This window comes from Mustelus asterias, chromosome 12 (genome assembly GCF_964213995.1).
Source record: "Mustelus asterias chromosome 12, sMusAst1.hap1.1, whole genome shotgun sequence".
In the NCBI taxonomy this organism is placed as follows: domain Eukaryota; kingdom Metazoa; phylum Chordata; class Chondrichthyes; order Carcharhiniformes; family Triakidae; genus Mustelus; species Mustelus asterias.
This window is the reverse complement of record NC_135812.1, coordinates 89,984,301-89,990,300: the sequence shown is the minus strand read 5'-3', so window position 1 is coordinate 89,990,300 and position 6,000 is coordinate 89,984,301.

Sequence of the window (6,000 nt, the reverse complement as noted above, 5' to 3'; positions counted from 1 at the left end):
TTCAGCCTGCTCCCGTGGATATAAAACATGAATAGACGCGATTTGAAGAGGAGGGAGTTCACCTATCTCACCATTAAAATTATTTGTGAAATGTTACTCTGCAAAATGGATGCCTCGTTTGCCTAATTCATGTAAAGTTATTTCAGAAAATAATTTATTAAACTGGTGTGAAGTGTTGTTCAATGCCCTGACTGATTTGATGAGGTTTGTATGCAGATTTTTAGCTCTTAAAAAATCGCCCTCAATTTTAACCGTGCAGTTTTGTAATTGCTGCTCAGTTCTTTTAGATACTGGCTCCCCCCCAAAAAAAGTACCTTTATGCTTATTCAAACAATGCAGTAATTTTTTTAAAGGGACTGGTCTTGGCTGCATTTTCTGAACTAATTTGGTTAAAATAGTTATGCAAGCGATTCTGGTTATTACCCATAAGAGACCCAACTTTTTAAGGGAAAGGTTTGACTTTTTAATGTTTTATCATTTCAAAATATTTTTTTCATCCCTCCCAGGAGGTGGGGAAGGCAAAAGTTGGTGCATGAGCATGTGATCCAGCAACAATTGGGATGAGTGCATATAGGCCTATTAACTTTCTTCAGCTGAGGTCAATTATATAATTGTTTTTGAAGTTCATTCATGGGATGTGGGCATCCATTTATTACAGAATTTATTGACCATCCGTGAGGGCATTTAAGAGTCAGTCACATTGCTGTGGGTCTGGAGTCACATGAAGGCCAGACCAGGTAAGGATGGCAGATTTCCTTCCCTATAGGACATTAGTGAACCAGATGGGTTTTTATGACAATCGACGATGATTTTGTGGTCGTCAGGAGACTTTTAATTCCAGATTTTTATTGAATTCAAATTTCATTATCTGCCATGGTGGGATTTGAACCCGGGTCCCCAGAGCATTACCCTGGGCAACAATGCCACTGTCTCCCCTCCTTACATAGACATTGTGTGCAAAGATTCAACAAATGGCAGGGAGGTTTGAATGAAGAACAAATTGATTTTGGAAGAATGTTAGTCAGAACAGAAGAAGTCTGTGCTGTTCTCAGTGTAATGGGATCCTTTGTTTGAAATCTCCTGAACTACAGCACTGAAGGCTATTTAGCCCATTGTTCATTATTGCATGAGTGTCAGCATCAGATTATATACTCAAATCTGGGGTGGGCCTTAAATGCAAAACCTCTGCTTCAGGGAATGAATGTTACCAACTGAGCCAAGTGGAGTATGTAGATCATGCAACAAGCAGATGGGCAGAAGTTTGTGACGATTAAGTTCAAGAATGTGTTTTTCACCACATAAAACAGGCGCATTACATTACAATAACATGCACAAGTATCATTCTTTTATTTTTAAACTTGTGTGTTTTCTCAATGATCAACATCTTGATTTAATTTTGAAGTTATTGTAGCGCTCCAGCTTTATTAACCTATCCAGCCAAGGGCCAAAGACAAATGTATAATTCAGATCGTCGCCTGAATGAGCAGGTCAATTTCGACTCTTTTTAAAAAATTCATGGTGTATATATATATATATATATATATAAAAGACAGCAGCAGCACTTGTACATGTTACATGCCTGGTCATGAGTTTTACAAAGAAAATATTTTGAGGATCAGTACCTCATACTGTTCTAGGACATGGAGGCTGAGCTGCTTGTTTCTGCCAGCCGTAACCTGGCCATATTTCCAGATTAAATACAGCAACAGGTTTGCTGTTATGTCTCCCTGGTTAATCTGTAAATGAGAGTTCATGGGGAAAGGTGGGCTAAACAAGAGAGTTTACTCATTGTCTATAAGGAATTTCAAAGCTTAAAAAACAGAGAAATTACTTTAAAAATGGGAACATTTTTAGCTCTTCGACATTTAAAAAAAAAATTGAATGTCCTCTTTGACTAAAGGCATTCATTGTCCATTGTAGTGCCAAAGCTACAGAACGTCCCAGGTGCCTGTGTGCAACTAAGCTGGCAGGATATTATGACTGACAGCACTTCCTGGCTCGGGCAGAATGACAATTAACTTGAGTCACTGCTCCCAATTGCCATTCAGTGGCATTCTGCTGAAAAATACCTTGTATGGTTGTTCAGGTGGGAACAGGATTGGGTTGATCTATGTTGCCTGCATGGTGAAACAGCTTACTGAAACTCCATCTATTGCCGGGCATACTGCGAGGTGGAAGGCACTTCAAGCCAAACAGTGCCTGTGGAACTTCGAACAGCAAGAGTCTGCAGTTTTAGGGGAGGAATGTCTGTGTGGAGTTGATACATTCTCCCCATGTCTGTGTGGGTTTTGTCCGGGTGCTCCGGTTCCCTCCCACAGTCTAAAGATGTGTGGGTTAGGTTGATTGGCCATGCTAAAATTGACCCTTAGTGTCCCAGGATGTGGAGGTTAGAGGGATTAGTGGGGTAAATGTGAGGGGTTCTGGGAATAGGGCCTGGATGGAGTTGTTGTTGGTGCAGACTCGACAGGCAGAATGGCCTCCTTCTGCCCTGTAGGATTCTATGAATTATTCCAAACCATTTCATAGAAACATAGAAAACTACAGCACAAAACAGGCCCTTCGGCCCCACAAGTTGTGCCAAACATATCCCTACCTTTTAGGCCTACCTATAAGCCTCCATCCTATTAAGTCCCATGTACTCATCCAGGAGTCTCTTAAAAGACCCTATTGAGTTTGCTTCCACCACCACTGATGGCAGCCGATTCCACTCGCCCACCACCCTCTGTGTGAAAAACTTCCCCCTAACATTTCCCCTGTACCTACCCCCCAGCACCTTAAACCTGTGTCCTCTCGTAGCAGCCATTTCCACCCTGGGAAAAAGCCTCTGAGAGTCCACCTGATCTATGCCTCTCAACATCTTATATACCTCTATTAGGTCTCCTCTCATCCTACGTCTCTCCAAGGAGAAAAGACCGAGCTCCCTCAGCCTATCCTTATAAGGCATGTCACTCAATCCAGGCAACATCCTTGTAAATCTCCTCTGCACCCTTTCAATCTTTTCCACATCCTTCCTGTAATGAGGCAACCAGAACTGAGCACAGTACTCCAAGTAGGGTCTGACGAGGGTCTTATATAGCTGCATCATTATCCCCGGACTCCTAAACTTAATCCCTCGATTGATAGAGGCCAGCACACCATACGCCTTCTTAACCACCTCCTCCACCTGCAGGGCTGATTTTAGAGTCCTATGGACCCGGACCCCAAGGTCCTTCTGATCCTCTACCGTACTAAGAGTCTTTCCCTTTATATTGTACTCCTTCATCCCATTCGACCTGCCAAAATGGACCACGACGCATTTATCTGGGTTGAAGTCCATCTGCCACTTCTCCGCCCAGTCTTGCATCCTATCTATGTCCCTCTGTAACTTCTGACATCCCTCCAGACTATCCACAACCCCACCAACCTTTGTGTCGTCAGCAAACTTACCAACCCATCCCTCCACTTCCTCATCCAGGTCATTTATGAAAATGACAAACAGCAAGGGTCCCAGAACAGATCCCTGGGGCACACCACTGGTCACTGACCTCCATTTAGAAAAAGACCCATCTATACACACTCTCTGCCTCCTTTGGGCAAGCCAGTTCTGGATCCACAGGGCAGCAGCCCCTTGGATCCCATGCCCTCTCACTTTTTCGAGAAGCCTTGCATGGGGGACCTTATCGAACGCCTTGCTAAAATCCATATAAACCATATTTCCTAAACTCATTTTGCCTAAGATTTTTTTAGTCAACAGTGAGAAGAGACTTCCATTCCAGCCTGGCCTGGCTCCCAGTGTTCCTGCAGCTTCTTGTTTCTGAGCAGAGTGAATTGACCTCATCCTTTCTTCCTCCCCCTGGCACAGTTCCTTGCAAGTAATTTGTTATTTGGAACTGTTTCCCCATCTGTCACATGAGATTTTGAGAGTCAATCTCTTTCTGAATGCTCCTCTTAGAGTATCTTTTAAACACATTTCCAGAAAGTGGAATATAACCTACCATTGGTCCCAGCTTGGACACAATACTGACATATCACTGGGTTTAGAAAAGCATTTCCATCCATTCTGTGGGAAAGAGCTAGAAGTGAAATCTGAAGACACAATACTAAAATAGTTTGAAAAGTTACAGCATGCCATGCCTAGTGCATAAAGGCTGAGTAGATGCCATCAGTCATTTCCATCAGAATGTCCCAAATTCAGTGCCTGGTCTATTCTAAATCAGTTAATCCCAGCTGAAGTAATAGTTGGGAGCTGCAATTAGCCTCCAAACACCTTAGCGAGGTTTATTATATTTTCATTCATGGAATGAGAGTGTTGCTGGCAAGGCCAGTATTTAGTGCTCATTCTTAATTTCCCTTGAGGATATGGTGGTGAACAGTCTTCTCTACATGCTTTGGAACCATATATAGGCCTGATAAGGACAGCAGACATCTATCCCCAATAGGATGGGGTTTTTTAACAATCATCCAGTATAGGGCAAGCGGTGGTGTGGTGTTATTGTCACCAGACTAGTAATCCAGAGACCTCTGGGGACCTGGGTTTGAATCCCACCAATTTAAGTTTTAAAATATCTGGGATTCAACGTCTAATGATGACCATGAAACTATTGTCAACGGTCATAAAAGCACATCTGGTTCACTAATGTGAATTCATCTTATTGAAACTTACAGGAAACTGCAAGGCCTGGATAGAATGGACCTGTGGAGAGGATGTTTCCACTAGTAGGAAAAACTAGAACCAGAGGGCACAACCTCAGGCTAAAGGGACAATTCTTTAAAACAGAGATGAGGAGGAATTTCTTCAGCCAGAGAGTGGTGAATTTGTGGAACTCTTTGCCGCAGAAGGCTGTGGAGGCCGGGTCATTGAGTGTCTTTAAGACAGAGATAGATGGGTTCTTGATTAATAAGAGGATCAGGGGTTATGGAGAAAAAGCAGGAGAATGGGGATGAGAAAAATATCAGCCATGATTGAATGGTGAAGCAGACTCAATGGGCTGAGTGGCCTAATTCTGCTCCTATGTCTTATGAAATCTATCGTCCTTACCTGGTCTGGTCTGGTCTATGTGTGACTCCAGACCCACAACAATGTGGGCTGTCAGGGGGATTAGCAGAGTAAACATGTGGGGTTACGGGAATAGGGCCTGGGTGGGATGTGATCGGTGCAGATTCAATGGCCTCCTTCTGTACTGTAAGGATTCTATGATTCTATGAAGAATGGGTGCCAAAGAGTTTGGAAATGTACCAAAGCACCCTGAAAGGAGATAGTTACAAAACAACAATAGAAATATATAAGTGACTAATGAATGGACTTTGCCCAGATAGAACCATCAAGTCTATATTTCAACTTCCTTCAGAAAAGATCTATATGTTAATGCAAATTGCATTTAAACATCTCTGATCGCTGCAAAGGTTAATTTAAAACTTTGCTTCTTTTCACTCTGTTACTTGATAATCTGCCCTTGTTCTCCAGATTTGTCATTTCCTATAATTATGTACATTGTGGAGGGAGGAATGGAATTCCTGATGAATTTAATATTCCAAATTAGCATCAGACTGAGAGGCCTTTATATGAATCCATCCTTCTGAAATATTGAATATATGAGCCAGGTCTGTGAGTTTGCAGAGATTCACCTCATGTTGTTGGACTGACTTCTGAAGCAACTCCGAATTTGGGACCTTACTGGGCTGAAAATGAAACTCCAATCCTGCGTGCCTAAAATAATGCCTATTGCCCACTCAGTCTCTTGTGGTTACCTCGTATCCATATTGTTTTTCCCTTACTATTACATGCAGACCGACTAAAGGAAATAAGGATTTTTTTTAAAATCACTGTGTAGAAATAGATATTGGCTGGAAATTTCTGATGTTGCCACGCTGCTGGCGGGAATGGAGAATTTGGTGCTCAGCTGAATCTCCATTCGCTGCAACAGGACTGGAGAATCCCAGCCACGGGTGAGGTGGAGAATTCGGGCTGTTGAAGCATCATGTTCAAGCATATGTATCATTACAGTAAACAGTGTTTTCTTC